Source organism: Elephas maximus, chromosome 5 (assembly GCF_024166365.1).
Source record: "Elephas maximus indicus isolate mEleMax1 chromosome 5, mEleMax1 primary haplotype, whole genome shotgun sequence".
Classification (NCBI taxonomy): domain Eukaryota; kingdom Metazoa; phylum Chordata; class Mammalia; order Proboscidea; family Elephantidae; genus Elephas; species Elephas maximus.
This window is the reverse complement of record NC_064823.1, coordinates 72,014,842-72,040,317: the sequence shown is the minus strand read 5'-3', so window position 1 is coordinate 72,040,317 and position 25,476 is coordinate 72,014,842.

The window sequence follows — 25,476 nt, the reverse complement described above, 5'->3', positions numbered from 1 at the left end:
ATTTAGTCCAGTTGTGCTGACCTCCCCTGTATTGTGTGCTGTCTTTCCCTTCACCTAAAGTGTTCTTATCTACTATCCAATTAGTGAATGCCGCTCTCCCACCCTCCCTCCCTCCCCCCTCTCGTAACCACAAAAGAATGTTTTCTTCTCAGTTTAAACTATTTCTCAAGTTCTTATAATAGTGGTCTTATACAATATTTATCCTTTTGCAACTGACTAATTTCACTCAGCATAATGCCTTCCAGGTTCCTCCATGTTATGAAATGTTTCCCAGATTCCTCACTGTTCTTTATCGATGCATAGTATTCCATTGTGTGAATATATCATAATTTATTTATCCATTCATCTCTTGATGGGCACCTTGGTTACTTCCATCTTTTTGCTATTGTAAACAGTGGTGCAATAAACATGGGTGTGCATGTATGTATCTGTTCGTGTAAAGGCTCTTATTTCTCTAGGATATATTCCAAGGAGTGGGATTGCTGGATGGTATGGTAGTTCTATTTCTAGCTTTTTAAGGAAGCGCCAAATTGATTTCCAAAGTGGTTGTACCATTTTACATTCCCACCAGCAGTGTAGAAGTGTTCCGATCTCCCCACAGCCTCTCTAACATTTATTATTTCGTGTTTTTTGGATTAATGCCAGCCTTGTTGGAGTGAGATGAAATCTCATTGTAGTTTTTATCCACATTCCTCTAATGGGTAAAGATCGTGAACATTTCCTTATGTACCTGTTAGCTACCTGAATGTCTTCTTTAGCGAAGTGTCTATTCATATCTTTTGCCCATTTTTTAATTGGCTTATTTGTCTTTTTTGTAGCTGAGCTTTTGAAGTATCATGTAGCTTATAGAGATCAGACGCTGATCAGAAATGTCATAGCTAAAAACTTTTTCCCAGTCTGTAGGTAGTCTTTTTATTCTTTTGGCGAAGTCTTTGGATGAGTATAGGTGTTTGATTTTTAGGAGCTCCCAGTTATCTAGTTTTTCTTCTGCATTCTTAATAATGTTTTGTATAATGTTTATGCCATGTATTAGGGCTCCTAACATTGTCCCTATTTTTTCTTCTATGATCTTTATCATTTTAGATTTATATTTAGGTCTTTGATCCATTTTGAGTTAGTTTTTGCATGGAGTGAGTTATGGGTCTTGTTTCATTTTTTTGCAGATGGATATCCAGTTCTGCCAACACCATTTGTTAAAATGACTACCTTTTCCCCATTTAACTGTTTTGGGGCCTTTGTCAAATATCAGCTGTTCATATGTGGATGGATTTATGTCTGGATTCTCAATTCTGTTCCACTGGTCCATGTATCTGTTGTTGTACCAGTACCAGGCTGTTATGACTACTGTGGCGGTATAATAAGTTCTAAAATCAGGTAAAGTAAGGCCTCCCAGTTTGTTCTTCTTTTTCAGTAACGCCTTATTAATCCGGGGCCTCTTTCCCTTCCATATGAAGTTGGTGATTTGTTTCTCCATCTCATTAAAGAATATCATTGGGATTTGGATCAGAATTCCATTAAATGTATAGATTGCTTTTGGTAGAATAGGCATTTTTATAATGTCAGGCCTTCCTATCCACGAGCAAAGTATGTTTTTCCACTTATGTAAGTCTCTTTTGGTTTCTTGCAGAGGTGTACTGTAGTTTTCTTTGTATAAGTCTTTTACATCTCTGGTAAGATTTATTCCTAAGTATTTTATCTTCTTGGGGGCTACAGTAAATGGCATCGATTTGGTGATTTCCTCTTTGATGTTCTTTTTGTTGGTGTAGAGGAATTGAACTGATTTTTGTATGTTTATCTTGTATCCTGATACTCAACTGATTTTTGTATGTTTATCTTGTATCCTGATACTCTGCTGAACTCTTCTATTAGTTTCAGTAGTTTTCTTGAGGATTCCTTAGGGTTTTGTGTATAAGATCATGTCATCTGCAAATAGAGATACTTTGACTTCTTCCTTGCCAATCTGGATGCCCTTTATTTCTTTATCTAGCCTAATTGCTCTGGCTAGGACCTCCAGCACAATGTTGAATAAGAGTGGTGATAAAGGGCATCCTCATCTAGTCCCCAATCTCAATGGGAATGTTTTCAGGCTCTCTCCATTTAGGGTGATGTTGGCTGTTGGCTTTTTATAAATGCCCTTTATTATGCTGAGGACTTTTCCTTCTATTCCTATTTTGTTAAGAGTTTTTTTTATCATGAATGAGTATTAAGCTTTGTCAAATGTGTCAATTGATAAAATCATGTGATTCTTGTCTTTTGTTTTATTTATGTGGTGGCTACATTAATTGTTTTTCTAATGTTGAACCATCCCTGCATAAAAAAAAAAAAAAACCTGGTATGAATCCCACTTGGTCATGGTAAATTATTTTTTTGATATGTTGTTGAATTCTATTGGCTAGAATTTGTTGAGGATTTTTGCATCTACATTCATGAGGAATAGAGGTCTATAATTTTCTTTTCTTGTGGTGTCTTTACCTGGTTTTGGTATCTGGGATATGGTGGATTCATAGAATGTGTTTGGTAGTATTCTGTCCTTTTCTATGCTCTGAAATACCTTTAGTAGTAGCGGTATTAACCCTTCTCTGAAAATTTGGTAGAACTCTGCAGTGAAGCCATCTGGACCAGGGCTTTTTTTTGTTGGGAGTTTTTGATTACCTTTTCAATCTCTTCTTTTGTTATGAGTCTATTTAGTTGTTCTACCTCTGTTTGTGTTAGTTTAGGTAGGTAGTGTGTTTCTAGGAATTCATCCATTTCTTCTAGGTTTTCAAATTTATTAGAGTACAGTTTTTCATAGTAATCTGATATGATTCTTTTTAATTTCAGTTGCATCTGTTGTAATATCAGCCATCTCATTTCTTATTCAGGTTATTTGCTTCCTCTCTTGTTTTTCTTTTGTCAGTTTGGCCAGTGGTTTATCAAGTTTGTTGATTTTTTCAAAAAACCAGCTTTTGGTCTTGTTAATTCTTTCAATTGTTTTTCTGTTTTCTATTTCATTTAGTTCAGCTCTAATTTTTATTATTTGTTTTCTTCTGGTGCCTGTGGGTTTCTTTGGTTGCTCTCTTTCTATTTGTTCAAGTTGTAGGGATAATTCTTTGATTTTGGTCCTTTCTTCTTTTTGGATGTGTGCATTTATTGATATAAATTGGCCTCTGAGCACTGCTTTTGCTGTGTCCCAAAGGCTCTGATAGGAAGTGTTTTCATTCTCATTGGATTCTCTGAATTTCTTTATTCCATCCTTAATGTCTTCTATAATCCAGTCTTTTTTGAGCAGGGTATTGTTCAGTTTCCAAATATTTGATTTCTTTTCCCTGCTTTTCCTGTTATTGATCTCCACTTTTATGGCCTTATGGTCAGAGAAGATGCTTTGTAATATTTCAGTGTTTTGGATTCTACTAAGGCTTGCTTTATGACCTAATATGTGGTCTATTCTAGGGAATGTTCCATGTGCGCTAGAAAAGGAAGTATACTTGGTTGCTGTTGGGTGGAGTGTTCTGTATAAGTCTACAAAGTCAAGTTGGTTGATTGTGGCATTTAGATCTTCCATGTCTTTATTGAGCTTCTTTCTGGATGTCCTGTCCTTCACCGAAAGTGGTGTGTTGAAGTCTCCTACTATTATTGTGGAGCTGCCTATCTCACTTTTCAATGCTGATAGAGTTTGTTTTATGTATCTTGCAGCCCTGTCATTGGGTGCATAAATATTTAATATGGTTATATCTTCTTGGTGTATTGTCCCTTTAATCATTATATAGTGTCCTTCCTTATCCTTTATGATGGATTTAACTTTAAAGTCTAATTTGTCTGAAATTAATATTGCCACTCCTGCTCTTTTTTGATTGTTGTTTGCTTGATATATTTTTTTCCATCCTCTGAGTTTTAGTTTGTGTCTCTAAGTCTAGGCTGTGTCTGTTGTAGGCAGCATATAGACGGATCTTGTTTTTTAATCCATTCGATCACTCTTTGTCTCTTTATTGGTGCATTTAGTCCATTTACATTCAGGGTAATTATGGATCGGTAAAAAAATTATGAATTTAGTGTTATCATTTTGATGTCTTTTTTTGTGTGTTGTTGACTGTTTCTTTTTGCCACTTATTTTTATGTGCTGAGTAGATTTTCTTTATATTTTGTCCTTTCCTCATATTGTTGTTGTTGATTTTTTTTCTGCTGAGTCTCTATTTCTCCCTTGTACTTTATTTTGATGAGTAGGATAGTTTGTGTCCTTTGTGGTTACCGTATTATTTAACCTTATTTTTCTAAATTTAAAACTAACTTTTATTTCTTTGTATTGCCGTATCTTCCTCTCCATATGGAGGGTCTATTATTACATTTCTTAGTCCCTCTTTTTTATTTTAATGTTGTCTTATATAATAACATCGCTGTTACCCTGTTTTGCGCTTTTTTTTTTTTTTTAAAATAATCTTGCTTTGTTTTTTTTTTGGATTTCCCTGTCTTGGATGACTTCTGGTTGCTCTGCCCAGTGTTCTAGTCTTGGGTTGATACCTGATATTATTGATTTTCTAACCAAAGAACTCCCTTTAGTATTTCTTGTAGTTTTGGTTTGGTTTTTACGAATTCCCTAAACTTCTGTTTATCTGGAAATGTCTTAGTTTCACCTTCGTATTTAAGAGACAGTTTTGCTGGATACATGATTCTTGGCTGGAAATTTTTCTCCTTCAGTGCTTTATATATGTCATCCCATTTCCTTCTTGCTTGCATGGTTTCTGCTGAGTAGCCCAAGCTTGTTGTTATTTGTTCTCCTTTGTAGGTGACTCTTCTTTTATCCCTTGCTGCTCTTATAGTTCTCTCTTTATCTTTGGTTTTGGCAAGTTTGATTATAATATATCTTGGTGACTTTCTTTTCAAATCTACCTTATGTGGAGTTCGATGAGCATCTTGGATAGATATCTTCTCATCTTTCACAATATCAGGGATGTTTTCTGCCAATAAATCTTCAACAATTCTCCCTCTATTTTCTGTTATCCCTCCCTGTTCTGGTACTCCAATCACTCGTAGGTTATTTCTCTTGATAGAGTCCCACATGACTCTTAAGGTTTCTTCATTTTTTTAAATTCTTTTATCTGATTTTTCTTCCAATATATTAGAGCCAAGTGATTTATCTTTGAGTTCAGAAATTCTGGCTTCTAACTGGTCAATTCTGCTGCTCTGACTTTCTATTGAGTTGTCTAATTCTGTAATTTTATTGTTAATCTTCTGAATTTCTGATTGCTGTCTGTCTATGGATTTTTACAGCTTATTAAACTTTTCATTATGTTCCTGAGTAATCTTTCTAATTTCTTCAATTGCTTTATCTGTGTGTTCCTTGGCTTGTTCTGCGTATTGCCTCATTTCCTTCCTGATGTCTTGAAGGGTTCTGTATATTAATCTTTTGTATTCTGCATTTGGTAGTTCCAGGAATGCACTATCATCTAGAAGATCCTGGATTCTATGTTTTGAGAGCCTGTTGAGGTGATCATGGTCTGTGTCTTCATGTGACTTAATATTGACTGTTGTCTCCGAGCCATCTATAAGTTATTGTATTAGTTTATGCTTGCTTACTGTGTCATAGCTGCTTACTTTGTTTTGCTTTGATATACCCCTATGGGATGCTTGAGTGAGCTAGCTTGATTATTTTCACGTTTGGAGCTCTGATGTCCTGTCCCTAGCTGGCTAGAGCTGTTATCAAGTACAACAGTCTAGGAGTCCATTCAGTTTTGTCGTATGAATTCAGCTCAGGTTTCCAGGTAGCGGATCCTCAAGTGTGTGGTACAGGCTCTGTCCTACAGTCTTAGAGGGGCAGGGGTGATTGGCGTATATACCGGTATCTGATTGCAGCAGGGGGTCACACTCTGAACAAGGCAGGGGGCTGAGAACCGACCCTGGAGTGTCTCTGAGGAAAATGCATCCCTGTTCCCTAGAGCATGCAGGTGGGTGGGTTCTGCAGATAGACCATGACCAGTCAAAGTTTTTGTTTGTAAGGACTGGGAGGTACCAGTTATCTTTGGACCCCTGTTGCGGGTGGCTGGGCAACCAAAATGGAGCTACCAGTCCTTAGGTCCCTGATATGAGTAGGTGAGGACCTTGTTTAATAGGCAAAGCAATGCCAGACATCAAACACCCACCTCTACACTGCACAGCTGAAATGGTTGGAGTTTGCCAAAAAGGGCCTATTCTCCCGAAATTGGCCCACACAGGTCCATGCAGAAGGGAAAGGTGCTCAAGGTCCATGGGCGGTTTATGCCTGGAAAGAAGCTGCTTCTGTCCTGAGCTCCCCCGGTTAATGGAGCTAGCAAAATATCTTTTCCACCAGTTGCAAATTTTTTCCTTCCCCAAGGCTGGGAGGATGGCTCTAGGTGCTCAACAGGGCCTATTTCAGGCCCAGGAATTCAGCCGCTGAAGCTGGCTTGGGGGTGGGGGGTGCAGTAAAATATACACAAGTACTTAGCTTTTGCTGAGAGAACCATTCTCTTCAGGTTCCGGAGGTGTGAGTAGGCTGTGCGGCTGGCTGCTTCTCCCTGAGGAAACTGTGGCTGAACGCTAGGACCAGCCCACCTCCGCGGCTCTGGGAATGGTGCCTGAGGGCTCCCCATGATTCAGGTCCAGTAACCCCCTTCCGCTTCTGAATAGTTTCTTTCTCTCCCTGCCCCTCAGTTCATTGTCTAAGCTTGCCTTTGATGCTCAGGGCTCCCAGCTTGTCACAAATATACCCGTTTCACTTGTTCTTTCGGGTCTTTGTTGTAAAGAGGGCTTGCCAGAAACATCTGTCTATTCCTCCATCTTGGGTCTGCCCCCTCTTTTTTTTTAATATTGGAATTATTCATACCTTATAGTAAAAACTTTAGCTATGGTGGTGTTGGGGGAAGGTAGAGTGACAGAGACTACTGATAGAAGCAGAATAGAATATTAGGTAAAAGTTGTGGATTCTGGAGGTAATTGAGCACCTACTATGTGCAAGGTACTGGTTATATTGTTGTTGTTATATGCTGTCAAGTTGATTCCAACTTATAGTGACCATATAGGACAAAATAGAACTGTCCCATAGGGTTTCCTAGACTGTAATCTTTACTAGAGCAGATCACCAGGTCTTTTCTTCTGCAGAAAAGCCTGGTGGGTTCAAATTACTTTGCCTTTTGGTGAGCAGTTGAGTGCTTAGCCATTGTGCCACCAGGGCTCTAGAGTGGCTGAATAACAGAGGAGAAAAAAATTCCATCTTTTATGGAGCTTACTTTCTAGTGGGAAGGAACGTAGAAGAGATAAAATAAAAAATAAATGATATAGTATATTAGAAGGTAATATGTTTTGCAGAGAGAAGCAATCAAGGAAGAGGGGAAGGAATGTTATTTAATATTCATCCCTCTGCTCTGGTCTATGGTAAATTCCCATGAGAAGACTTTTTAATGTGCTGACTCCTAAATTCTTGGGCTGCCTCAATTCTCCTCTACTGCTCTATTCCTTTTTAATCCAGGCAAGAGCAGATCTTGCAGTTTGCCTCTGGTGTGGACAGAGTAAGCATCAACCAAATGGCATGAACTGAGGAGTGAACAAAACATTCTTCTTCCATTAAATTACCTCTTTGCAACTTGCCAAACTAGGAGATTACTCCATTTTTTAAAGTAGTAAGAGGATTCTCATTTTACATGAGCAATAAATTAAAGAAGTGACATTATTAGGTAACAACCTACTTGAACAGAAACAATACTTCAAGTCCCTTGACATTTTCTATGATAAAAAAAAAAAAAACCTAATCATTATTTAGGGGTGTCCTGGATTGAACTGCATCCCCCGAAAATATGTATCAACTTTGCTGGGCCATGATTCCCAGTGTTGTGTAGCTGTCCTGCATTTTGTGATCTGATTATCTTCGATTTTGTGATGTGTTATAAATTTTAGCCTCTATGCCTGTCATTTTGGAGGCCTGGTGGGGTAATGCTTAAGAGTTCGGCTGCTAAGTTAAGATCAGCATTTCAAATCTACCAGCTGCTCTTTGGAAACCCTATGGGGCAGTTCTACTCTGTCCTACAGGGTCACTATGAGTCAGAATCAACTTGGCAGCCACAGGTTTGGCTTGGATTTTGGTATGCCTATTTTTTTTTTTTATGGTTTTATATTTTTTATGGTTATGGTCCCATTTGCCAGTCAGCTGTCTGTTATGTTAATGAGATAGGATTAGATCATATTAATGAGGATTAGGTTGTGTTTTTTTTATGTTAATGAGGTAGGATTAGGGTGGGATGTATCTTGAGCCACCGCTGTTCACCACCCTAAAAAAATGTTCACCACCCTACAAGAGATAAAAGCAGAGAGAAGGGAGAAGAGAGAGAAACCTGACTACCACCTAGAAAGAGAAGCTGGGAGTGGAGCACATCCTTTGAACCTTGGGTCCCTGTACTGAGAACCTCCGACACCCAGGGGAAGATAGATGCCAAGACATATGGAGATCTTCAAGGAATGCTGGGCCCGCAGATGTTGAATGGAGACAAGGACCTTCCCCCAGAACCAACAGAGGAGAAGATCTTCCTCTAGAGGTCACACCCTGAACTTGGACTTCTAGCCTCCTGTGAGAGAATGCATTTCTGTTTGTTAAACCCATCTGCTTGTGGTATTTCTGTTATACCAGCACTGGATAACTAAGACGCATTCCACTCCTGGCTTCAAATTCAGGGTGCCAGTTCCAAGGGAAGGCTTTCTCTCTCTGTTGGCTCTGGGGGAAGGTTTTTGTCATCCATCTTCCCCTGGTTTAGGAGCTTCTCAACACAGAGACCCTGGTTCCAAAGGACACTCTCTCCTGGCACTACTTTCTTGGTGGTGTAAGGTCTTCCCATCTCTCTGGTAGCTTCTCTCTTTTATATCTTGAAAGTGATTGACTCTAGACACAACCTAATCATGTAGATTGTGCTCTGCATTATTAACATAACCACCTCTAATTGTACCTCTTTAACATCATAGAGGTAGAATTTACAGCACACAGAAAAATCACATCAGATGGCAAAATGGTGGACAGTCACAAATTACTGGGAATCATAGCCCAGCCAACATGACATATTTTTGGGCGACACAGTTCAATCCGTAACAGTGTCCTTTGGACTCAAGATCCCTGTGCTAAGAATATCCTAAACCCAGGAGACAGAGAGAGAGAAAGCTGTAACACTGGACATAGCGCAAGATGGCATGAAGCAGTGGCAAAGAAAATGTGGCAGTAGAACCAGGAGACCAGCACGAGATGGAGGGGTGGGCTTCCCAGCCCACAGAGCAAGGTGGTTATTGTAGACTTGTTGACTCAGGAAGAAAGACAGCTGAGTGCCTCAGGGCAGGAGGACTCCTGGTGGAGTGGCGCGCCTCTGGGCAATTACTTGGGAGCTAAACAGTTTTGTAACACTTGCCCAAGCAGAGCAGAGGCCAGCCTGAAGGGCCCAGGAGCTGAGGGAGAGGCCTGCCTACCAGCATGGGCTGCCTGCCCGCACGGCCAAGGAGCTATTCTAACTGAAAGGCTGTATCTTGAGTTGTTCCTGATTCTGAATTGTAACCTGTTACTACCCTGTGTGGGCATTGCAATGGATTATCCAACCCAGCAGAGAAACAGACAGTGCCATGGGAGGAATGGCTGGTGTCAAAATTGGTAAACAGGTTGGAGAGAGGAGGAATATCTGACCTCTGCCTCATGGGAATCAGCTTTGGGCTGAGGTTGATGGTGATTTTCTCCACCCCTTTGCAAAATCAGAGGAGGCCAGAAGACCACAAAGCCATTTTACAGTTCTCATGATAAGAGAATCTGGGTTCTGAAAGAACTTTTAATTGCACAGTAAATGGCGAGACTTTGGCTCTGTTACTTTGGACACATCATCAGATTACTTTGGACATGTCATCAGGAAAAGACTAACTGCTAGAAAAGGAGATCATGGTTGGTAAAGTAGAGGGTCAGTGAAAGCACAGGATACCCTCAATGATATGGATTGACACAAAAGATGCTGACAATGGACGCAAACATACCAGCAATCATGAAGATGGTGAAGGACCAGGCACTGTTTTATTCTGTTATGCATAAGGTTGCCATGAATCGAAGCTGATTTGACAGCAACTACGCCAAGAGTTGGAAATGACTCGACAGCCCAAATTCCTGAGAAAATCCATGGAAATAACCCAATTATTATCAGTTGTGATCGAGTCAATTCCAACTCATGGCAACCTCATGTGTGTCAGAGTAGAACTGTACTCCATAGGGTTTTCAGTAGTTGATATTTCAGAAGCGGATCACCAGGCCTTTATTCTGAGGTACCTCTGGGTAGACCTGAACTTCCAACTTTTTGGTTAGTAGCCAGGCCCATTAACTATTTGCACTACCCAGGGACTCTAACCCAATTATAGAGGATGACTTGAGTCTGAGGGGAACTGGTCCCCTTTAACAGCTTGTAATTATTTCTTGCCATCACCCAAGTCTACTCCCTTATCAGGTTTACATTATGAAAATAACCTCCTGGCTTGATCTCCTAGACTTGCTGCCTAGCGGTTGACGCTGGTGACTAGTATTCCACTCATTTTCCTCCTCTCATGCGTCTATTCAAGAACCTACCATGTTTCTCCATTGACAATGAAGTTAACTGGTAGGGTTAGCAGATTGAAGCTTTGTTTCAAAGGAGTGTCCTTTTGTTTAATCTTTTTAAATCTTAATCTCAGCTTTTAATAACGTCCAGAATCTGGATTCACTATCACCTTAATTATTTTACATTAATTCATTACTCCCTTACCGCCACTTATTCATGAATACAGCCTCCTCACTGTACCTGCTCGTTCTCTCTGCAGAGCCTTTGCTCGTGCATGCACTTTCCTTTTTTTTCTCTTTACCTTTAATACCTTTTATTCTCAGTACAGGGAGATATTGTCTCTAATTCTCCCCAGCATGAAATCAGGAAACTAAAATTCAGAGAGTTGAATGACTTGACCGAATCGACATACGTAGCTTACTTCGTGTCAGAGCTCTTACTAGAATCCTGAATTTCTGTCTAGTGATTTTATTCTGAGTAGCTGTTGAAATTAAGCTTCAGAATGCAGATGTGGCTAATTTTCTTCAGTTCACAGTTTTTTTTTAGTAACTAGAACCTGCTTTTCACTTACCTCCCAGTTAAAATGGACAAGAGACTTTAAAATCTCTTGGAAGTAAGCGTCAATGAGATGCAAAGTTGTACGTGTGTGTGGGCAGGAGCACACACATGCTTGTAGTCTGTGTGTGGTTTAGAGGAGTTGAGATGGAGAGTAAAGCTAAGGGGAGTCTTTAATTGACAAAGATAATTTTGTTTTAAATATGTACCTGAGAATATGACATATCAATAATCTTTCACTTTTGACCTGGTTTCTTCAATCCATAGACTTGCACACCTCACAAGTATCCCATTCATCATTTCTGGTCAGTCATACTCAAATGTGGCCACATAGCATCAATATTGGTTTTATTGCTTCTAGTTAGTATTTTTAAAAAGAAGGGCTTCGTCATCTCTCTCACCTGGCTTTGTTGAACAGAGGCAAGGATTGGAAGCTCACTTCCTTTTCCAGTCTAAAATAAAAATTTATTTGCCAGATGTCACGGTAACAGTCAGTACAAAATGTAAATAAATTTATTCAATGGGATTTTGATAGGGATAGTATTTTGATATAGTCCATAGGTGGGATGTGGCTATTTTTAAATAATTTTAATCAACAAATATAGTAGAGCCTCTCTTTAGACTTGTGTGAGTTTAAAGATAATTTAAATATTAAAAATGAATTTCAAGATATCTGACCATTTAGACAAGAGAAGAGGCATATCTGTAAGGAAAGGCTCCTTTGGGAAACTTTAATAAAATGAATCCTATTTTCATGTAAACTTCTAAGAAATTAGGAACTTAAACCATGCCTAAGATTTTATACATCCATATTTATTTCATAGATGGAACAAGTACACGTGCGATAATTAAAGAAAAAGTTTCAAGGTACAGCTGATTTATGTCATGGCTGGGCCCCAAATCTAGAATTCCTGAAGACAAAAATTTGGTGGTCTATGATTTGGTTCATCACATATTTGTTTGTCAAAAGTAGGAAGAATCAAGATAATATAAAATATCTTTCCCACACATTTATTTTTCCTTGTGTTACCATAGTGATTATTTAATTCAATTTGATGCCACAATTATTTATTGAGGGCTTTTATATACTAAATTCTATGCTAGGTGCTCCAAATGATTCAAAATTAATTAAGAGCTACTTAAAACTGGTGGGCAAGAGTGGCCCAGTACAACTAAATATAACATTGTTTTCTATACTAATGCTAGGAGTGGAGTAAGCAAATCTCTCTTGATAAAGAAGAGCTTCACAGAGAATTGGATTTTGCTAGTGGTGAAGCAGGAGAGGAGTCCCTGGGTGCTGCAAAGGGTTAATGTGCTCAGCTGCTAACCAGAAGGTTGGAGGTCTGAATCCACTCAGGGCACCTCAGAAGAACGGTCTGATGATTTACTTCTGAAAAATGAACCGTTGTAAATCCTATGGAGCACAGTTCTACTCTGACACACATGGGGTTGCCATGATTCAGAATTGACTAGTGGCAACTTGAGGGAGCAAGGGATGATCATTCCAAATGCAAGAGGAGTGTGAGCCACGGTACAGCTTAGGCCGTAGGGGGGATGTAAAGGAGATGAAGCGAGACACTTTACTAATGGCCTTACCTGCATGGTAGAGGGTGTGCACTCACTTGCATGAGCAATGAAGGAATGATGATGTTTATGTGCAAGGGAGGTGAAGTTATAGAACAGCATGAAAGCACATGGAAGGAAAGCTAATGGTGTTGATTCTTGATGGCCTTGCGTCTCCTGGGAAGTAAATGGCAGGATTTCTGTTGAGCCTGACGGTATGTATTAAGGTTGGGAGTTGGGGATAGTAATTAATTGTTGAATAGTTACTGTGGGCTTGGGAAAGGGGTTTAATCAATAATAAGCAAGAGGGTTGTCAAATAGTATCCAATTAAAGACCAGTGATCATGAAGATGGCACAGGACTGGGCAAAGATTTTTTCTGCTCTATATACATAAGGTTTCCATGAGTTGGAGCTGACTCCATGGCAATTAACAACAAAAACAAAGAAAAAAACATAAATTTGTCATACAGCCAATTAGCACAGTTATGCAAGCTTTCTGTGGTAACATTAGACAACCAAGGTGAAGACAGTTGGGTTGACATTATGAAAAATTAGCAATTTCACAAACACCTGTTTTATTTGCTGTCTTCTATTCCCTCCTCTCCAAATGCCCATAGTCACTCATCTTTCATCAAGATCTATGTTGAAGGCCAAAAATGTGCTGGTGTGGCCAAAGGGGTGGGGGTGGAAATATTTTACCAAGAACAGACATTACGCCTTTTTGACAAGAGACAAATGTTTCATTCAAATGCTGCATTTCGCATATTGGAAACTGTAATGAATTCTTGTGCACCTCTCTGCCTAGTTCACAATGTCAGGCCCAGGCATTGAAGCACCTCAGGCTTTCCTCACAAAATTAAATTTAATGTTACACCCTCCAGTAGAATGGTGCATAAATCAAGCATTTGATTTGCATGGACTATAGCAAGTAGCTCTCTTCTGGACAAATATAAACCTAGCTCTGAATATTATGTCAGAAACAGAAACAAAGTAATCTAGGACTTCCAATAAAAGTCTGGTACCAAGTGTAATTCATACTGGTATTACACTGCTCTGTGTCAAGCCTGTTATTAAAACTCTTGTTTTAAGCTCCTTTTTTCATTTCAAAAGAAAATGTTTTTCTTGACCTTCCTGTATTCACAAAAACCAGTGCACAGTCAAACCAGTGCTATTTATAAACTGGTGTCTACTAGTGACAACCATGGACATATTTATTTTCTTTCCCCCATCTACCAACCTAGAGTACAGGAAGGGGTAATATGAGTAATCAAGTGGAAAGCAATGAAACAAAGGCCATGGAATCAAATACACCACGGGAGATTAGGTAACATGGATATTCACTAATGTTCCACCTCTGGTCACAGCCCCAAGAGAAGGCTAAGAATAGTTTCAGGGCAGACAAGTTTGAAAAAATGACCCAGTAGCCCCAGTTAATGCACATTTGGATGAAGAACATACATCCAACTCAGGAAAAGTGAGGCTAAATATGCACCATTTGGTTTTGTCTCTGGCCTTCAGCATTTGCCTAGTTATACATTTTCCTTACTCACAGAGTATCTGAACTATTTTTTCTACTAAGAGTAAAATCACCATGATCTGAAACTGAGTGAGGCCCTGAGATAAGATGAATTTTCACAAATGCAAAATGAGCCCGCTGTAAGTCCCCAAAGAATAGAAATAGATCATGGACTTGCACGTATTCTACTGTACATCAAGGCCTGGCATGTTTATTCTGGAATGCTGTAGGGGTATTGCAAACAGAGCTTGCTCCTGAAGCCAAGTGTATTTCTAAGAAGGCACAGCTGTCCAGAACACATAACCAGGTGAAGACGTGATCCTGAGAGCTATGCTGATGATTTCGTATCTGCAGTATAATTTCTCCCAGCTGTCTATGAACATCTGCTAGAATTTGGAATGCTTCAAGATCTGAATAGGTGAAAATTGGCGCCTGAAAAAAATAGATATATGACATTTTAAGGATAGTAAATTAGGATTCATCTACTCACTTATTCCATCAATGGATATTTATTAAATGGTTATAGTATGCCAGTCACTGTGCTAGGTACTATGTGGGGGTGGGGGTGGGGGTGGGGGGACACAAAAATAAATCTGGCCTAGATCCTGCTCTCAAGGAGTTTATACAATAGTAAAGGCATATGAAGACCCCCATGTGGTGCAAATGGTTTGCCCTCAGCTGATAATCAAAAGGAACCCATCCAGTGGCACCGTGGAAGAAAAGGCCTCGCAATCTGCTTCCATAAAGATTACAGCCAAGAAAACCCTATGGAGCAGTTTTGCTCTGTAACGCATGGGGTTGTCATGAGTCAGAATCGGTTTTACAACACACGACAACAAGAAAGACATATGAGAAATACATAACTATCATACAAGATGAAAGTCCCATTAGATATATAGACATATAGTTCTATAAGGCATGAAAAGAGGGACACATTTTTTCCAACTGGAGAAAACTAGGGAAGGCTACCAGGCAGGGTTTGGCCATGTAACAATAGGGGCAGTGGAGGGAAATCTGGCAGGGCAGGAGGGCATGGAGAAATACAAAGAACTGGGAAATCTAGTGCACAAACTATGAATGAGTAGTGTCTAATTCCATGATACTGAGCTGGTGAGTTCATAAAGGCAGGTAGAGGGAAATATCAGAAAAGTAGATTGGTTCAATGGATGGCCATACAACTAAGCAATTTAGAATTTTTAAATTAAGCAATATGAAGCCATTAAAGATTTTTGAGAAGGAAATGACATGTTCTAATCTCTGCTTTAGGAAAATTAATGTGGTCATAGTATACAAAAGAGATTAGAAAGCAGAGAGATTGGCTTTAGGAAAACTAGTTAGCCTTGGAGAAAAGTAATGGAGGCCTAAACTGAAAGAAGGCTGTGAGAAAAGAAGAGAAGGGACAGAGTATTATCAAACAGAATCCATAAGGCTTGACAACAGATTAGAATAGGTGAACAAGGGAAAGCATGGGTCAAAGATGATTCTGACATTTTTTAATTGGGTGACCAGAAAAATGTTATTGTTAGGTACTGTCATGGATTGAATTGTTTTCCCCCAAAATATGTGTTAACTTGGCTAGGCCATAATTCCTGGTATTGTGTCGTGGTCCTTTGTTTTATGATCTGATATAATTTTCTTATGTGTTTAAATTGTAATCTCTGCCTGTGGTTAATGAGGCAAGATTAGGTTATGTTAAAGAGGATTAGGATGGGTTGCAACACCCTGACTCAGGTCACATCCCTGGTCCAATGTAAAGGGATTTTCCCTGGGACATGGCCTGCATCTCCTTTTATCTCTTGTAGGGACCTCATATCACCAAGAAAGAAGCACCAGGAGCAGAGTACGTCCTTTGGACCCGAGGTCTCTGCACTGAGAAGCTCCTAGACCAGGGGAAGATTGATGACAAGGACCTTCCCCCAGAGCCAGCACAGAGAGAAAGCCTTTCCTGCAACTGGCACCCTGAATTCGGACTTCTGGCCTCATAAACTGTGAGATAATAAATTTGTTTGTTAAAGCCATCCACTTGTGGTATTTCTGTAATAACAGCACTAGGTAACTAAGACAAGTGCTGTCGAGCCAGCTCCAATTCATAACAACCTTATGTATAAGAGAATGAAATGTTGGTCCATCCTGCACCGTCTTCATATCATTGCTATGTTTGAGCCCATTGTTGCAGCCACCATGTCAATCCATCTCATTGAGGGTCTTCCCCTTTTTCATTGACCATCTACTTCACTGAGCATATTATCTTTCTCCAATAACTGGCCTATCCTGATGACATGTCCAAAGTGAGACAAAGTCTCGCCATCCTCACTTCTAAGGAACATTCTGGCTGTACTTCCTCGAAAACTAATTTGTTCATTTTTCTGGAAGTCTATGGAATATTTAGTATTCTTCACAAATACTATAATTCAAAGGCATTAATTCTTCTTAGATTTTCCTTATTCATTGCCCAGCTTTCACATGAACATGAGATGATTGAAAATGCCATGGCACGGGTCAGAGGCACCCTAGTCATCAAAATGACTTGTTTGCTTAAGATTTTAAAGAGGTCTTTTGAAGTTGATTTGCCCAATATAATACATCATTTGTTTTCTTGACTGCTGCTTCCATGGGTGTTGATTGTTGATCCAAGCAAAATGAAATCCTTGACAACTTCAGTTTCTTCACCACTTATCATGATGTTTTCATGGGCCGGTTGTGAGGATTTTCATTTTCTTCACATTCAGGTAATCCATACTGAAGGCTGTAGTCTTTGACCTTCATTAAGTGCTTCAAGCCGTCTTCATTTTCAGCAAGCAAGGTTATGTCACCTGCATATTGCAAGCTGTTAATGAGTCTTTCTGCAATCCTAATGCCACATTCTTCTTCATATAGTGCAGATTCTTGGGTTATTTGTTCAGCAAACAGATTGAATAAGTAAGGTGAAAAGACACAACCCTGCCAATACACCTTTTCCAGTTTTGAACCATGCAGTATCCCTTTCTTCTCTTTGAATGACTGGCTCTTATCTATGTACAGGTTCTGCATGAGCACAATTAAGTGTTCTGGAATTCCCATTTTTTGTAATGTTATCCATAATTTGCTATTATCCACACAGTTGAATGCCTTTGTGTAGTCAATAAAGCACAGATAAACTTCTTTCTTGGAAGAAGTACAGCCAGAATGCTCCTTAGAAGTGAGAATGGCGAGACTTCATCTCACGTACTTTGGACATATTATCAGAAGGGACCAGTTCCTGAAGGACAGCATGCTTGGTAAAGTAGAAGGTCAGCAGACAAGAGAAAGACCCTCAATGAGATGGATTGACACAGTGGCTGCAACAATGGGCTCAAACATGGCAACGATTGTGAGTATGGTACGGGACTGGGCAATGTTTTTTTCTGTTGTATGTAGGGGTCACTATGATTTGAAACTGACTCGAAAGCATCTAACAACAAATATTTTTTTGGTAGCTCTGCTTTCAGCCAAAGTGCATCTGACATCAGCAATATCCCTTTTTCCATGTCCTCTTCGGAATCTTGCTTGAAAACTTCTGGCATTTCCCTATTGATGTATGGTTGTAGCCATTTCTTAATTACCTTCCAGCAAAATTTTGCTTTCAGGTGATATTAATGATATTGTTTGATAATTTTCACATTCCATTTGATTGCTTTTGTTTGGAATATGGATCTCTTCCAGTTGGTTGGCCAAGTATCTATCTTCCAAATTTCTTGACATAGATGAATCCAGGGTTGGATCTGTTTGACAAGTATCTTAATTTGTATTCTATCAGTTCCTAGAGCCTTATTTTTCATCAGTGCTTCCAGTGTGGCTTGAACTTCTAACTTCAGTACCAGCAGCTCTTGACATGCTACCTCCTGAAATGGTTAAATGTTGGTCACTTCTTTTTGGTACAGTGACTCATTGTGTTCCATCTTCTTTTGATGTTTTTACAAAATTCAATTTTTGCTCATGGATTCCTGTTGGAGCAGTGGTTAAGAGCTCAGCAACTAACCCAAAGTTTAGCAGTTTGAATCCACCAGCTATTCCATGGAAGCCCTAGGGAGCAGTTCATGGAATCCTTCAATATTGGTACTTGAATTTTCTTTTCAGTTCTTTCAGCTTGAGAAATGCCGATAATTTTCTTTTCTTTTGGTTTTATAACTCTAGGTCTTTGAACATTTCATTATAATACTTTACCTTGCTTCTCAAGCTGCCCTTTAAAAATCTTCTGTTCAGCTCATTTACTTCATCATTTCTTTGTTATTTTTTCTTTAATTTTGAAAAGAATAATGCTTTTATGAAACATAATGTAATGTTTAGTATCTTTTAACTGAGCTTAAAATGCAATTCAAGGGTACCTGCTATTATAGGCTCCCCATTTTACAGATAGCAATTTGGGTAAAGTTGTTTGACTTATTCTGTACTGGGAGAAATATAATGCTGCTAAACAGTTTGCTGTGATTATAAAATCAACATAAAAGTTGTTGGCATTTGTCATTCTGATTATTCCACTAATTTTTTTTAGGAATCATTCCAGAGATCCAGAGTTCAGCATTTCCCAGATAGAGTAAATGAGAAATTTCAAGAACATTGACCTCGTTGATCATGATTTAAAGATTTGTATTGGAATACAACTACATCTAGTCCAATCCAAGTTTAGTTTATTTTGAAAGTACAGTCAGTCTACTTCATGGATAAGATATTTTCTAATTGACTGAAACACCAAGCAGGCTGATCTCTAAGCCAGTCTGTCAACACCCATACTGAGAAAACGAATGCATCCCAACACCATCTCTCAGGCCAAGTGATTAATTCTGAGTTAGTCATTTAGCGTAATAAATGTGAAGTCAGGGTGACTGAGTACCACGGCCCTCCTGTTGTAAATATAAATGCCCTCCTATTTTGGCATACTTAGAGCAGACACAAGGAATTTGCTTTAACAGTGTTAAGAAGCAAGAAGCACTAGTTTACTTTTAAAATAGAGCCTTGATGGAGTTAATCCTACCTGTCAGGCAATATGGAAGGTGCTGCCTATGTATCACTGCCCTCTGAATCTGAAATAAATCTATATTAATGGGAAACATAGAATGACTCTTTACTTATCAGAAGGATCCTATTTTCTAAGATTTGACATAAAGGCTTTACGGTGTTAGTTCTAGTTTGGGAAAAATATGAACCCTAGTTATAAACAACTACGGAAGAAATGAACACTCCATTTTGAAAATCTCTTCTCTGCTCTTAGAAATCAAAGAAAGAAGAAAAATTGATGCTTCAATTGCAGACTCTGCTTGGGCTCTTGATCACTAAACAACTGCTAAAAAGGCATCTGTAAACCCTGGAAACTACTGACTTGAGATCATCTTTAAACCAGAAATATCCCCTGAAGTCTTCTTAAAAACAAACAATAAACCAAAAAAAAAAAAACCAAACCCCAGTGCCGTTGAGTCAATTCCGACTCATAGCAACCCTATGTAAATGCCCTATAGGGTTTCCAAGGAGCACCTGGTGGATTTGAACTATCAACCCTTTGGTTAGCAGCTGTAGCACTTAACCGCTACGCCACCAGGGTTTCCAAATAGTAGAGTAGCTTAACAGGAAAAGAATGTCTGCCTTGAGCATTGTGCTCTTTTAAGGACTATTTATATGGGATCAAATTAGCGATAGCAACTTGAAAGATTAGATAGAAAGCTTGAGTGTATGATAATGGGGGAGGAACAATTTAGAAAAAGAGGGTGAGAATGGTTGCACAACTCAAAGAACATAATCAGTGTCACTGAATTGTACATGTAGAGACTGTTGAATTGGTGTATAATCTCCAAAACAACAATAACAAAAAAATAAAATAAAAAAGCATTTGTTCTTTCTTAAGATTCCTCAACCTATTAAGGAAATAGGAAGCTATTTAATTTGTAAGCCAGGTTCTGATTTTCTAAATTTATTAAACCAACAAAATACCCAGTACAGTCTGGTTATTAATTCTGGTAAATGCCTCTGCCTAGATTATTTGATCCCAGTTATTGCTACTTGAAAGAGGTATGGTTTCATATAAAACGAAGCAACTATTTGATCAAATTAGTTGATATCATTTGGGGCAGGCCATACTGGAATCAATGCCCTCACACCTCCTCTTGCCATCCCCAGAAATTTGCCTCTGACCTGCAATGAATTGTTGTGGTTCTTGAGCTATTTAAGCCTGATTAAGGTATTTGTTATGCATTTGACAGTACACAATAGTGCACAAACTCAATTCTTAACTGTCATCGTGATGATTAAAAAGGGTAGAAGAGAATGACCCCTCTGTGGAAAGAGTTGTAATAAATAACAGGTCTGCCATGAACCTCTAATCCAATCAGGGTTTAGCCAGAGTGAATAAAAACCCTAGTGAGATCTCTAACCAAAAAAGTTGCTAAGCCAATGATGCTAAATTTTCTTATTAACAAAAATTATTTTCCATTGTCCCGCTATATAATATCATCAATTTTTAGGGCATCTGTTATGAATACAAATGAAAAGGACACAATGTCCTTCAAAGAAGCACTGCATGACCTCCTTGGTAAGGATTGGCTCAGTGTAAGTTTTTTTAATTTGAAAAATTATTTATATTAGGAGAGGCAGCCCAATCAAAATTCCAGCAAAGAAAAGATGTCAGCATGAGGGGGAATGCTTAAACCAGGAGTGCAGATGAGTTAAAAAAGTGGTAGGCATTTTTTTTTTTTTTAAATAGGCCTGACAAGCGCTCATTGGCTCTTTGCTTGTTAGTCCTAAGAATGAGCCGGTGACAGCAACTAAAGCCGATTACATGAAGGTGGTCTTGAGAGACTCAGAGAATGTTCATGTAATGTCAAACATCAAGTTTGGCTGATTGATTCACTGAATTGTCTGAGAAACTCCCTTTCTGCTGAAGTGAACTTTTTAACAATGAAGAATTGAATAACTGTAACAAAAAGAACAACAATAAAGACAATGGAAGTAAAAACAACATCAACGACAAGGTTATTAAGAATCTACCATGAGCCAGGCACTGTGTTAAATGCTTTGCATAGATGACCTCCTTCACTCCTAACATTGTTGGTAAAATAATTGTTGGTACAATTATTATCTCTACTTTACAGAGCACTAATCGGAATTGACAAGGTATCATGGGTTGTTTGTTGTTGTTTAAAAAAAAGGTTAAATAACCAGCCTACACTAATATGTGGTGGACTTGGGATTCAAATTCAAGTAGTCATCTGACCCAGGTCACTTTTTTTTCTATCCATTATGCCATGGATTAATAAATACAATTAAGAAATATAATTCATGTTGTTATTAGCTGCTGTTCAGTTGACTCTGACTCATGGTGAGCTTATGTACAACATGTCCTGCGTCATCCTCACAATTGCCAGAACGACTGAGTCCATCGGTGTATCCTTGTGGGTTTTGTGCTACTCCATCTCACCAAGGGTCTCCCTCCCCCTCACGGGCCTTCTGTTTCACCAAACATGATGTCCTCCTCTAGCAATTGATCCCTCCTGATGACGTGTCCAAAGCAGGCAAGTCAGACAATATTCTGTTGTAATCCATAGGGTTTTCACCGGCTAACTTTTAGAAGTAGATCACTAGGCCCTTCTTCACAGCCTGTCTTACTCTGGAGGCTCTGCTGAAATCTATCCACCACACATGACTCTGCTGGTATTTGAAATACAAGTGGCATATAGTTTAAAAACATTGAATAGTTTATTAATTGTGGCAGAGGTTTTTTTATTTAAAAATTCCTAATATTATCAACTTAAAAAAAAGTTTGCCACAATTAACAAATGATTCATTTTTTTTTTTTAAAACTGTATGCCACTGGTATTTCAAATGTGGCAGAAGGAGGTAGAGCCAAGATGGCAAAGTAGTCAGAAGCTTCTGCTGATCCCTCTTACAACAAACCCCCCCACCAAAAAAGTGAACTGATTATATATATGCAAGCTAGGAACCCTGAGCATCAAAGGCAAAATTAAAGAATCAGTCTGAGTGAGTGGGGAGAGAGATACAGTGCAGAAGCAGCGACAACTTGCCGAGCCCCCGCAGCACCTCAGTTCTGATTCCTTGGCGCCTTTCCCTTCTGCGACTGCAGCGGGGCTGATGGTAGTTTCCTGGGACACAGCAGCTTCAGTGAAAGAAGGCAAGCAGAGTGGCACACCCCTGACCCTGTGGCGTGTCTACAGCAGGGCTGGTCACGGTGTTTAGGAAGTGGCTGCTTCAGCAAAAGAAGGCAAGCACAGGATGCAGCCTTAACTTCCTGGGGCAATCTCAGCAGGGACCCAGCCAGTGCACACAGGCTACACACGCCTCTGGAATCTGAGATAAAACAGTGCTCTCGGCACAAGATAAGTGATTTTGTGTGACTTACTTGTGCAGATCTAACAGCTCCTTCTTTTGAAAGAACTCTCCCCTATCTATCTAATCCCTCTTCCCTCTGCCCCAGCTGACTTCCTAGTTGATTTCCCTAGGCCTGAGATAGGACCTGCTGTGCTCCCTGAGCCATTCTCCTGGCCTGGGAGATGGAACAAATAAAAATCAGGGTGAAAATATTCTGCCGACTCCCCTAATCTGGAAGCTCAGAGCAGAAGTGGCTCCAGTCCAGGTGTAAGCGATCCACAGACTTTGTCTTTCACCTCTTGATAGCACTTTGCCTAAAAAACAAGGCCTTCACCTACCCACAGCAGGAGTCTGAGGACTGGAGGCTCCATCCATGCCACCTAGACACCCATGAAAGGGGTCCAAGGATAGTGGTGCCTACCAGTCCTTACAGGTATAAGCATTGGGTGCCTAAGGTACAGCTGCAGAGCCCACCCACCAGAGTGGTTTAGAGAACAGAGATGCTCCTTCCTCACTGACACTTGGGGGAAGGCTGTCAGCCCCCTGCCTTCCTCAGAGTGTGACCCCCTACTGCCACCAGAAACCAGTGCATACACCCATCACCACTGCTCCTCTAAGACAGTAGGTGAGAGCCTACACCACACACTAGGTGATCAACTCTCAGGACATCTGAGCTGAATCTATACAAGAGTAGTGAATGGACTCTTAGGCTCATATACCTGGGAATAGCCCTAGCGATCTGGTAACAGGACATTAGTGCTTCAAAAGTTCCAATAATCAAGTTATGTCACTCTAGTAGGCTATTTGGATATATCAAAACAAAATAAAGTGAGAAACTAGGACACAGTGAGCAAACATAAAATAAATTAATACAATAACTTATAGATGGCTTGGAGACAACAGTCGATATCAAATCACATAAAGAAGCAGGCCGTGATTGCTTCAAAAAACTCCCAAAACAGAAAATCAAGGACTCTCCCTGATGAAGATGTATTCCTGGAATTACCAGATGTAGAATACAAAAGGTTAATATACAGAACTCTTCAAGACATCAGGAACGAGATCAGGCAACACACAGGAAAAGCCAAGGAACACACAGATAAAGCAGTTGAAGAAATTAAAAAGGTTATTCAAGAACCTAATGAAAAATTTAATAAACTGCAAGAATTCATAGAGAGGCAGTAATCAGAAATTCAGAAGATTAACAATAAAATTACAGAATTAGACAAATCAATAGAAAGTCAGAGGAGCAGAATTGAGGAAATGAAATGCAGAATTAGTGAGAATGAAGATAAAACACTTTGCACCAATAGATTCGAAGAAAAATCAGATAACAGAATTCAAAAAAATGAAGCAACCCTAAGAATCGTGTGGGACTCTATCAAGAAGAATAACTTGCAAGTGATTGGAATACAAGAACAGGGAGGGATAACAGAAAATACAGAGAATTGTTGAAGATTTTTTGGCAGAAAACTTCCCTGACATCGTAAAAGATGAAAGGACATCTACCCAAGATGCTCATCCAACCCCATACAAGGTAGATCCCAAAAGAAAGTCATCTAGACATATTATCATCAAACTTTCCAAAACCAAAGATAAAGAGAAAATTTTAAGATCACCAAAGGATAAGCAAAAAGTCACCTACAATGAAGAATCAATAAGCATAAGTTAGGACTACTTGGCAGAAAACCATGCAGGCCAGAAGGCAATGGGATGACAAGCACTGAAGGAGAAAAATTTCCAGCCAAGAATCATATATACAGCAAAAGTGTCTATCAAATATAAAGGCGAAATTAAGACATTCACAGATATACAGAAGGTTAAGAGATTTCTAAAAACCAAACCAAAACTACAAGAAATACTAAAGGGAATTCTCTAGTTAGAAATACAGTAATATCAGATATCAACCCAATACTAGAACACAGAACTGAGCAACCAGATATCAACTCAGATAGAGAAATCACAAAAATAAATCAAGACAAAAAAAGTCTCAAAACAGGGAATCAGGGATTTCATTATTAAATCAATAAAGAGGGACTAAATAAAGTAGGCATAGATCTTCCCTATGGAAAGGAAATCAAGGCGATATAGGTTTAAACCTAGAAAAATAAGGGTAAATATCAAGGCAACCACAAAGAATACTAACAATCCCACACTTCAAAATAAAAAACAACATGAAGACTGAGCAAAAACAAATTCAACTACAATGAAAAAGAGGAACACACAATTTGCAAAGGAAAACTCGGCACAAAAAAGTAAGTGGGAAAATGAAATTGTCAAGAACACACAAAAAAAGACATCAAAATGACAGCACTAAACTCATACCTATCCATAATAACGCTGGATATAAATAGACTAAATGCACCAATAAAGAGACAGAAAGTTGCAGAATGGATTAAAAAAAAAAAAAAAAAAACACAATCCAACTATATGCTGCCTACAAGAGACACTCCTTAGACTTAAAGACAAAAACAAACTAAAATTCAAAGGATGAAAAAAAATATATCAAGCAAATGACAATCAAAAAAGAACAGGAGTGGCTACACTAATTTCTGATAAAACAGACTTCAAACTTAAATCTACCACAAAAGATAAGGAAGGACACTATATAATGATTAAAGAGGCAATATACCAGGAGGATATTGCCATATTAAATATTTATGTACCCAATGACAGGGCTTCAAGATACATAAAACAAACTCTAACAGCATTGAAACGTGAGATAGATAGCTCCATAATAATAGTAGGAGACTTCAACACACCACTTTCGGTGAAGGACAGAACATCCAGAAAGAAACTCAGTAAAGACACAGAAGAGCTAAATGCCACAATTAACCAACTTGACCTCATAGACATATACAGTACGCTCCACCCAACAGCATCCAAGTATACTTTTTTCCCAAGCCACGTGCAACATTCTCTAGAATAGACCACATATTAGGTCATAAAGCAAGCCTTAACAGAAACCAAAACATCAAAAT